General features: G+C 40.2%; 1 long non-coding RNA gene across 1 annotated transcript in view; it reads right to left on the reverse strand.

The window, feature by feature from the left end:
- Positions 1–11,432, reverse strand: part of LOC141520644 (uncharacterized) — an 85,186-nt gene extending 73,754 nt beyond the window's left edge. The window contains exons 1-2 of the long non-coding RNA XR_012477694.1: positions 9,763–11,432; positions 1,855–2,061 (exon numbers count right to left, since the gene is read on the reverse strand). This is a non-coding gene — a long non-coding RNA (uncharacterized LOC141520644). The remainder of the gene's footprint in view (positions 1–1,854; positions 2,062–9,762) is intronic.

Here is an 11,432-nt window from a genome sequence, read left to right on the forward strand (position 1 = left end):
TTTAACCCCACTGACTTACAAAAAAATAAAGTAAAGTAATAAATATTGGAAGAAATGTGGGGAAATCAGAATATTAATGCATTGTAGATGAAGTTGTAAGCAATTCAACTACTCTGGAGAGCAACATGGAACTATGCCCCAAAGGTAATCAAACTGTACATACCTTTTGATCCAGTAATATTACTATTAGGTCTATATCCCAAAGAGATCATAGAATAAGGAAAAAAAATATTTGTACAAAAATATTTATAGCATATTCTTTTAGTAATAAAAAATTGGAAACTGAGAGTATTCTCATCAATTAGGGAATTAGTTGTGATATATGATTATATGTTGTGCCAATGATAAGCAAGATGATTTCAGAAAAGCCTGGAAAGAATTACATGAACTAACATAGAATGAAGAGAGCAGAACCAGAAAGCATTGTCCACAGTAACAGCAATATTGTATGATAAAGAATTGTAAATGACTTAGTTATTCTCAGCAATATAATGATCCAAGATAATCCCAAGGGACTCATGATGAAAAATGCTATTCATCTCCAGAGAAAGAATTGACAGCATTCAAAGCATACTATTTTTCATTTTCTTCCTTTTTTTGCTTTGTTCAAGTTTTTCTTCTGTAACAAAATGACTAATATGGAAACATTTTACATGCTTATGTATGTAGAACCCATATCAGACTGCCTACCATCTCAGGAAGGGGTCAGGGAAAAGACAGTGAGTTACAGAATCTGAAACTCAAAATTTAATAATGAATGTAAAAAAAAGGTTGTTTTTACATATAATTGGGGAAAAATGAAATATTTTTAAAAGTTTCTATTTATGTGTAATACTGAGTTGACTGCATAGAACTCTAGAATATTCCATTCAATGAAATTTGTGGTCATTTAAAGACCAATTTAGCTATCCACAATGAAAAACTAAAATAGTTGAAGACATAGTGCCCTTATGATATGCAATTATAAAGACAACCCAAAGATATGTATTGTATACAATATGTATACAATGAAGCTACACAATAAGCCATGCCCAAAACTGAATTAGAACAAAAGACGTGGTTACATTTAAGAATTTAAGAGGCCCTTTAAATGATTTCAAGATGCTCAATGTCATAAAAGTCCATTTTATAACAAAATCCAATAGCATTCCATTGATGCTATGTGGCTGGGAAGAGGAACCAAAATAGAAAGAACATGGTGGATACAAGTAGGCTATAGTCTATTAACCACAATGGATTCTATGCAAGAAGTAGAAAAAAGATGACAAAGATTTGGCTAGAAAATCAGGTGGGTTATAGCTAGAATGATAAATCACCCACAGCCTGAGGGAGAGTTTCCACATTAAAAATGTCAGAGAAGTTTCCTATGCAAGAAATCCTCTATGGAGTATTTATGGTAGACATAAATAAGAACTACCTGGAATCATGCTGCAGTCTGTACCAGTGAAGGGAGTCTCTCCTCCACCCACCAAAGAGCACAGAGAGAATATGGGATTTCAGTAAAAGGGGAGCAGTGGACAAAAAGACCCAAAAGATCCCATCTAAGTTCTAGGTGTAGGGTCCTAGAGATAGGTAACTCAGTTGTATCCCTAAGACCAAGTTCAGTCTTATACGTAAGAAATCTTTAGTATACATTAGTTGAACTGAACTGAATTGAATGTATTTTGTCTTTCATTCCTACTTTTTTTTTTTCCATGGTGAGAGGTAAAGTATTTTGTGGGCTGTGGAGAAGAAATGCTGGTACAAGAGGATCTGCATATCACTCATCTGACAGCAGACCCAGCAGCTGGACACCTAATTTCAGGGCCAGGGTTACAGGAATGAACAAGGACAGGGTGGGAACAATCACGCTACCTTTCTGGAGGTAGAGCCTTTTGGCCTTCTACTCAGCTCCATCATCTGCCTCTTTTCCTGGATTCCTGCTATTCTATCCAATGAGCAGGTGACCAGGGAAGATCACCTACTGCTGACCGTGGTCCCACAGGAAACACTTGCTCCAGCTCCTGAATATATTTAGAGGGAGATTGCTTGCTTCTACGTCCCAGAGAAGAAGGTAAAGGTCTATAAAAAAATAAAAATAAAAAAAAAAGTCAGGTCTACAAGTAACTAATCACAGAGCAGAATGGGATTCGGTAAATGCAACTAGACCATATACACATTTTAGAAAACAAAATTTTCTACTTCTAATGATTTTTAAAATTTATTTTCAAGATTCTGACTCTGAAGAAATCAATTCTTTAATAAAACAGAACTTTAAAGAACTCTATCCAAGGAGGATTTAGGATAATAAAATACAAGATACTTTTTTAAAAATCTAATGACATTAGTTAACTAGTTTTAATTATCTGGTTCATATTTATTAATTTGTTATCAATCTACTGACTATTAGGACACACAAATTCAGTTAGCAATTTTTTTTATTTTGTAAAATTTCTGAGAGAGTAAGAACAGAGGGTGTTCTAGGGTCTTAATACATATAAAGAAGATAGGATGTTATAGACAACAATAATAGTAAAGATGTGTGTGTCAGAGTCTTCAGAGTAAGAATGACTGCATTTAGGAATCTAAGCTGTTTTCTTACCATTACTGGGACATCTTAATCCTCTCTGTGAATTATTTAAATTGCTTTTTTAAAAACATCTAAGTGAATAAAATGGAAAAGCAGTCTACGGTTCATTTAAGTTTTTCTATCTTTGAAATCGAAGTTTTGATTAAAATTGGCATTTCTAGAACTCTAATTGCCAGTTACTATGCTGCTAAAAAATGAACTTATTTCCAAGACCAGCCAGATGGGGAGTCTCAAGATAAGAAATTGCAAACCAGTGTTCATCTTCCAGTCAAAAGAGATTAAAACATTTTGGTTGGATAGTGAGTATTAACATTTCATTAAATTAATTTTTAATCTAACATAAGATAGCAAGAAAGGAAACTAGCTAATGCCTTGTTTCCCAACAAGGGACTAGAGTTCCCAATCCTAAAACAAGAATAGGAATAAGAACAATACTTAGATACAACACAGTTTTGACATGAGTTTTTTGGGCTATCAGAACTGTACAAGTTCTAAAGGATCAGCTGATAGCAGGTGACATTCAAAACTTATTTCAGGGCAGTTAGGTGGCACAGTGGCTAGAGCACGGGCCATGGAGTCAGGAGTCCCTGAGTTCAAATCCAGCCTCAGACACTTAATAATAACCTAGCTGTGTGGCCTTGAGCAAGCCACTTAACCCCCATTGCCTTGCAAAAAAACTAAAAACAAACAAACAACAAAACCACATTTCAGATGGAAGTCTTAGGAGCTCCTTGGAGGACCTAAACTTTTCTAATGCTTAAAAACAAAGCAATCATTTAGTCAATCTGCAAACAGTTCTTAAGAGCCTACAAACATCAGTCCTTGACAAGGAGAGAGAGAGACCATGTTCACCTAGCAGCAAAAACGCAATATAAACATGATAAATACAACAAAATTAGGAGGGGAGGGTCAGGAAAGACTCGGGAGGCTGGAGAGGGGAAGGAGACTGCCAGAGGGGAGCAGATCCCAGATGAGGCAGGAGAGCTGGGCAAAGGCCAGGAGCCTGGAGCTGGAGGCTCAAATGGAAGGCACCACAAGAAGGCAACATGGCCAAGCCATGATCAGAAAAGGACAATAACATCGACTAACCCTGAATAGGCTGAATACATGGAGCCAGCTCGAAAAGGGGTTGGCATTCCAGTCAGGAGCTACTTGTAGCAAACCTAAGAAATAGGCCTTTGCTTTCACAATACTGGACTATATGAAATTTTGCTTTCTTTTCGTTTCACAGTAGATGGCATTTCTTAGGTAGGAAGTGACAGCTATGTGAAGGTCTTTTGATGTTACCCTGGAAAGAAGCAATGAGGCCCAGAATTCTGGCAGGTCCCTTTGGCTGAAGAGGAAACAGATCTGAAAGGTGGTGGAGGTGAAAGAGAATGAGCAGTAGAGAATAACGCCAAGGCTGCCAACCATGGTGACTGGGGGGGCGGGTGGAGCTTTGGGCAGAAATCAAGAGGTCTGAAGGACGGGAAGTCTGGGGAAGAGATCAGTTCAGTTTGGGGCATGTTATGTTATAGATGCCCAAAGGACATTCATGTCAAAGTGAGGGAGGGGGGAGCAGTTAGTTGGTGCTGTGGAGCTAAAGCTCTGGAGAAAGACAAGGACAAGGAGTTGTCTGGTGATCATTAAACTCATGGGATCTAATGATGCCACTGAGAGGGTGTAGACAGAGAGAAGGGCCCAGGCCCAAGTCTTGGAAGTAACCCAAGGGGTAAGGGAGGGGGTGGTCTAGCTAATGATGGAGAAGTCATCCAGGAGAAGGAGAGCCACGAACAGCATCCCAGAAACCAGAGAGGTCAGTGTACCTGGAAAAAGAGCCTGGGCAAGAGTCAAAGATGGCCACTCTGAAGAGGGCGAGAAGGCCAAAGGTAGGTTGTGGACCTGAGAAAGAAGAGTTCACAAGGGACTGGAGAAAGCAGCTTCAGCAGAGTGATAAGGTTGGAAGCCAGGAGTGAGGGGTGAAGAAGTGGAAAGTAGGCACCTCTTTCTATAAGTCTCTCTCTGTAAAGACAAGTCCTAGAGGACACTGTGCATGGGAGTAGAAGTAAAGGTTTTCTTAGGAGGGAGGAGCTCTGAGTATGTGTATGCAGCAGCAAAGAAAAAGAGCTAGAAATTGGTGGGGAAGATAGTTGTGGGGCAAAGATGACTGACAGAAGGGGATGAGATCAAGCTACAAGGAGAAGGGTCATTCTTCATCTGAGACTAAAGTAGGAACATATGGGAGATGAAGCCAAGGGGTTTTCAGATGCCGTGGAGAGAATCGAGTTCCACACTATACATTAATACCACATTAACAGCCTTAAGAACATGACAAAGAAATGAGAAAGGGAAGTGCTCAAGTTCTTCTCTGGAGATACTTGTCTCCAAACTGTGAAGATGTTCTCCTTCCACTGCTCTCTTCTACCCATCTGCCAATTTGGGATTAAAGAAGGGGATAGGAGAGAAAGGAAGGAAAAGAGGTAGGGGCCTCGCTACAGTCAAGTCCCACCTTTTTTCTTTTTTTAAATCCTTGTGCCCCTAGGACACATTAGTGAAATCAGTCTGGGGATTTTCTACCACTTCCCCAACTGAAGTCCTAAATTTCAATAATAATGCAAGTTGTTCTTCAAAGAAGGAAAGGAAGCTTATTTAGTTGCGAACTCTTTCTTATGAGTACTTAAGACTTGATGCCAGGTACCTCATGAAAGCCAGGCTCTCCATACCCTTCTACTTTTCAAGGACTTTTTCTGCCTCCTAAGCTAAGCCTTAGAAAATATGGGGCAAATGGTATAGTGAGAAAAGCATTGGATTTGGAGCCAAAGGGCCCAGCCCTTGTTGCCTCTGTTGAGAAACCTTGGCCTCCGTCTCATCTAAAAAATTAGAAGCTGGGACTAGACAGCCTCTGAAGGCCCTTCTGGCTTTAGATCAGTGATTTCACAAGCCTAGGAACTATAGTTACTCTAAGGAATGATCCCTTTCCTGGTCCATCCACAAACTAGACCTATTATATTCTACAATAAGTAATTACCATGGTTTAAACAAATTTAAAACACATACAGTTGGGGAGACAGGGGAAGGGGGGTGGGAATCTAATGCCTTTGAATTATTAGCATAACAGTCTATGAAAAATAAATGTCAGGACAAAATATAATCATTTCATCTCTTTCATACAGTCCTGGGTTCCTTGATCTAGTGTCTGGGTCTTAAACATTTGCAGAATTTGTTCTAAAGAAACTGACTGCTACTGTGAAGGTCTCAACTATCCAGCAGAGAGAGCAATGACAGCAAAGGGCCATGAAAGAGGAGACACAGGTACAATAACCCCAAACTTTCTGAATAGCCTGGACAGGCATCATTGACTAACCACATTCATCTAGGTGATCCAAGCCCTTTTGTCGTGGGGGCTATTATTTCACAGTGTAGGGAGATCGGTTATCAATTCCTCCTAAGAGACCCTACTCTGCACCAGACCTCAGATTGGCAACTAGGAATACAAAACAAAAAAAGGACCCTCTCCTGATCCTTATCCTCTTCCTCAACTAACTTGAGGCCAAAAACTGGGAAAAATTAAATAAGAGAATATTTATAAAGGGCTTAGCACTGAGTAAGAGCCACATAAAAGTTAGCTTCATTACCGTCCAACTTAACACTAGCTCCTCAGACCAGGGAGTGTTTTGGTTCGGCATTCCCAGGGTCTAGACCACAATCTAGCACAAGGTCAGCGCTAATGTGAATGCACTTATGAACTCAAAGAGAGGTTTGGCTCTGCCCAGGGTTAGTTCATGATGCTATTAATATAAAACAATTCATGGGGTGAGTAGAACAAAAGTCTCCACTTAGAAGTCTACTACAGCCCAACTTAAGAAACAGGGTCATTTCATGGAGAAGACAATAATGACCCTTGGTTTGTTTTACCCAGATGCAGGGAAAATCATAAAAGCTGGAAGAGACCTCAACAAAGAGCAAATAAATATAGACACACCAGAGAATTTCATGTGTATGAGCCTATTTATATATGTAAATGTATATATGTGTGTGGATGTATGTTTTGATTTTTACCTTATTATATTTTTAAAACAAAAGAAAAATGTCAACCACTTTTTAGAATGTGGTATTTTTCAATATGAATTGATCTGATTATTGAAATTCACAGTTATAATATACATAAAATTCTTGACACTCATTTTTTGATAAATGAAAACAGTCAAAAATATCATATAGTTCAATGTCCTTATTTGACAAATGGGAAACAGCACTAGAGAAATAAATTCTTCAGTCCCACTGCTGGGTAGCAGCCCTAGAAGTCCATCCTTTAGTCCCACGGCTGGATAGCAGCAGTATCACACTAGAACCCACTTCTTAAGACTCCCTTGGCTCCTGATGACTCTTCTATAAGTACATGAATTCCATTGATATCCACACTATGGTAATAGAAAGAAGATATATTTTACATACAAGAGTGTTCCTACCACTCTACTTGGAAACTGCACTGTTCTTCATATTTTCCTAACACTTCAGGCCTAGAAAACTGGAACAGAGGATATTTCAAAGTAAATACCCAAGGCAGCAGAGTTTGATTTTTTTTTTTACCTCAGAATTATTTCAGGGATACTCACGTAAAAATGTTCCATTTAAAGCCACTCTTACATAACCTCTGACTTATTATATGTGGATCACCTTAGGCAATGGGTAAAATTAAGTTCTTATTAACATAATCAGGAGAACAGGATAATCCTGGTAAAAGAGCAAAAAGCAAAGAGCTAGCAAGGACTACTAATGGCTCTTAAGATCTCTCCCCATCTCTAAAGAGTAGGGGAACCCAGGTCTCTGGGTCAGACCTCTCTATCAAACAGACTGGGTTGACAGAAGACAGGAGTTAAGTGACCTGGAGGGTTTTCCCAGTGTCTGTGCTCACCTGGGTGTTGTGTTTCTAGGCAAGATTCTTCAATAAGCTGCTGAGGGTCTTAGGCATGAACACACCAAGAACAAGTGAGTGAAGACCATCACATGGTCTCTAACAGCTTCATCCAATGGAGCTGGGCTTTTTTTCCTTATTCCTATCATTTCTGTTGGGATCTTTCTATTGTATTTGATTATCAACGTGAGAATATCAATGGAATTCATGTACTACATGAAGAAAAATAGGAGTCAAGGGAGTCTCAGAAGGTCTGGGTTCTATTCTGGTACTGCTACTCACTAGCAGAGTGACTTAAGGGTGAACATCTCTCGTGCTACTAACTGGCAGTATGACAGAAGGATAAACATCTTTTGGTCTCTGAGGTATCAATCCTCTCTCCAGTCTTCTCTTGTCACCACTGTAGGCCTAAAGGATTTTATAAAGGCATGAGAAACTATCAAGTCTGATAGCTAGAAGTGTTTGGTACACAAAACATAGCTTTTTCTCTTTATTCCTTTCATTTCTGATGGGATCTTGATGATCATAACGCATGGGATTCTTACAGTCCTTTAGTTTTGAGAATTAGAGAGATAGAGTATTTGCAGTCCACTCCATAATTCAGAAAGGAAACTTAAGGTAATTTGATTCTTCAAAAGTCTCAGTAATTAAATTGGATACTAACCCCCCAACATTCTCTTCTCAGATACCAGACATTTCAATCAATCAATGATTTCACTCTAAGGAATTTTCCCTTCACTTCTTTCCCCCTTCCTAGAGGGATGGCATCATCATAGGAAGGACCCCCTCCACGGTTCATCTGCCCTGGCCACAGATGGGCTTCCCACAAGTAGCAGCCCAATAACAGCCAGACAACACAACTTTTCTCTGCCCAGCATAAAAGGGGCAGCCCAGAACTCTCCTTTAACTATCTGCTGAAGCTGAATGTCAACTCTTTCACCATTTGTGATTCAACTCGATTAATTAAATTAAATATAAAGCAAAAAGAAAAAAAAAATCTCTCCTAGCCAGGAGGGAAGGACAGATGGGAAAGCGGGGGAGGTGGAGAGAGATGGCTGATGTCTTCTGGAGGGAAAAGAAAAAACAAGAAGCAAAAAACAGGGAAAAAATAAAGTTAATTAAGAGAAGTAAAGGGTGTTTGAATTTAATTTACAGTTCAAAACTATTTATGGCTGTATAATGATTGCATTTCTTAACAGGAAGGAGAGAAGGGAAGCCTCTCTAATACTAACCTGGGTGGGTCATTCACATTCAACAGTCGTTAAGAACCCACTGGGTCCCTGTGCCAAGAGAGCAAGTTTAGATTAGAGGAGTCCCTCTTGGGGGCAGTTCCTGATGGTACTGAGGACTTAGGGAAAGTCCTTGGGGTTCAGGGGTCTAATATAGGGGGAAAGTGGGAGGCAGAAAAGGAGAGTAATGATTGAATGGGTAGCCCTGGACCTGAAAGGGCTTGTGGGAATTCAAAGGGCTGAGGGAGAGGAGTAGGGCAGTTTAGGCTTGGGAATCATGTGTGAAGAAAAACTAGGTATGGCAAGCAGGAGAATGTACAAGGGACAGTCAGCAATCCAGTTCAGCATAATGACATACCTGGGAGCAGAACAAAAGAGAAGACTGGAAAGTAGAATCATGGATTTAGAGCTGGAAGGAAACCTGAAGGCCTAACCCTAACCTCTCATTTTACAGATGAGGAAACTGAGGCACTGAGAGGTGAAGGAGCTTGCCCAAAGTCACTCCCTGAATAAGTGGCTGAGCCAGATCGAAATCCAGTATTGACTCAAAGTCCAGCACACTGTCCAGTGTCTGCAAATAGGTGTCTCCAGGGGAGGCCCTGAAGGCCACAGTAAGGAGTCTGAAGTTTAACCATTAGTAAAAGGAAGGTGCTGAAGAAATGGTTTTATCATATAAATGCAGAAGGGAGATTAGTTTACCAGCAGAGTACAGGATAAAATGGGAGAAAGAAGAGAACAGAGGTAGGAAGACTTGTTAGAAATTCAGGTAATGACAGTCAGTTACTAAGGTGGTGCCATGGAAATAGAAAAAAAGACAAATCCAATCCCTGTTACTGAGGGAGAAACTGATAGGGTTCAGGAACTAACTGGATGTGAGTAATAGCAGAGACAGAGGAGCCAAAAATAAGACCAAGTTTCCAAGGTAGGGAAGCAAGTGAGGGGGGGGGGCTGCCTGGGAGGAGAGGGGCAGCTTCAGGGGGGGCCCTCCAAACAGAACTGTCCCGTAGGTAGTCGGAGAAGGATTTTAGGTCTTTCCAACCCCACCCTTCTGGTCCACTTCAAATACACACCTTTGAACATGAAGCAGTCCATTCATCACTAGAAGGTATTGCTGTTTGTCCCTCATTTTTGAAGAAGACCACATCAGGGAGTTGATACTGTGACAAGCAGATGAACTGAATTTGAGGGAGGGGCTGCTGTGCCCAGTCATCATTCTCACTTTCTCCTCTGGAACCATCTGGGTCCAGTGGCCAGATAGGAGACAGGATCACTGGAGATGGGGCAGCTAGGTGGCTAAGTGGATAGAGCACTGGCCCTGGAGTCAGGAGGATCTGAGTTCAAATCTGCCCTCAGACACTTATTACCTAGCTGTGTAACCTTAGGCAAGTCACTTAACCTCATTGCCTTGCAAAAACCAAAGACAACTGAATGTGAGGCAGTCAGGGTGAAGCAACTTGCCCAAAGTCCCAGCGCTAGTGTCAAGTGTCTGAGACTGAATTTGAACTCAGATCTATCTTCTTTGCCACCTTCACTAGAAGGTAACCAACAAAACAAGGACTGGTAGACATTGCTATTTAGGCTGCTTCAAATCTGAGTCTAATTTTTGAGTTTTTTTGAATTTATTAGCTTATAAATCATTATCTTATTTCACAAATTCCCATTTGAGAGAAGAGGCTCCAGAGATCACTTCTAACCCGTACCTAAACAGTAATGTCCTCTCTATTAGTGTGTTCTTAATGGTCCAACCCTCGAAGGAGGGGCAAATCACTACTTCCCAAAGCAGTCTACCATCATATTACTGTGACATAGTTTTATTAGGAAGATTTTTCTTACATCAAGCCAAAATGTGCTTGTCTACAACTGTCACCTGTTGCTCCAAATTCTGCTTTCTAAGCCCATACAAAATAAAAGTAATGGCTTTTCCAAGTGTCTGCTGGCAATTAATCTGCATGGGGATGGGGAGGGAACATCCCCTACTCCCATTACCAGGTCTTCTACTCAACATCCTTGATTCCCTCAGCTGATTCTGTATATACCCTAGGTTGCTATTTCCTTTCCAAAATGACACCCCAAAGGGAATGCATTCAATCAATCTACAAGCATTTATTAAATCTTTCCTAGAAGCCAGGGACTTCACTAAGTACAGGCAACACAAGAAAAAAGCAAAAACATTCTAGTAGAGAAGACGTGTCCATATACAAATACATATAGGACTCAAACATAAACTACTCCGGGTACACTGTGACTCAAGCAGACAGCATCAAAGGGACTGACCTCTCCACTGTTTTGGACCCTGTGCTTTTATCAAGATTGATTTAGCTTGGGGGGGGGGGTGCCAAGGGAGCTGCCACATCAACTGGGGATTCACCCTTAACCAACAGTACTTTAAATCTTGTCATTAAAAAAATAAAGTCAAAGTAATAACTGTTTAAGAAAAGAAGTTCAGGATATAAACAGATGAACCAAAAAAAAACAAAAGGAAATGGGATTAAAGTTCATTTATATTTGAATTTTGGCTGTGTTCTTTGGACCTAAATTGTCCAAAAGACCCACTCATCCCTCCTTCCTGTACTATGGGGATCTGGCTTCTTTATTCTGAGAAAGATGTATCTCTGAAAGAATAAAGACACTGGTATCTTCTCTTTAGAAAAGGTCCATACAGGTAAATCTGATTTAGATGTGGAAATTCAAATGTAAGCTCACTTGTCCAAGTTTATGATTTGTGAAAATAGAATCCAGG

This window comes from Macrotis lagotis, chromosome 4, assembly GCF_037893015.1.
Source record: "Macrotis lagotis isolate mMagLag1 chromosome 4, bilby.v1.9.chrom.fasta, whole genome shotgun sequence".
Classification (NCBI taxonomy): Eukaryota; Metazoa; Chordata; class Mammalia; order Peramelemorphia; family Peramelidae; genus Macrotis; species Macrotis lagotis.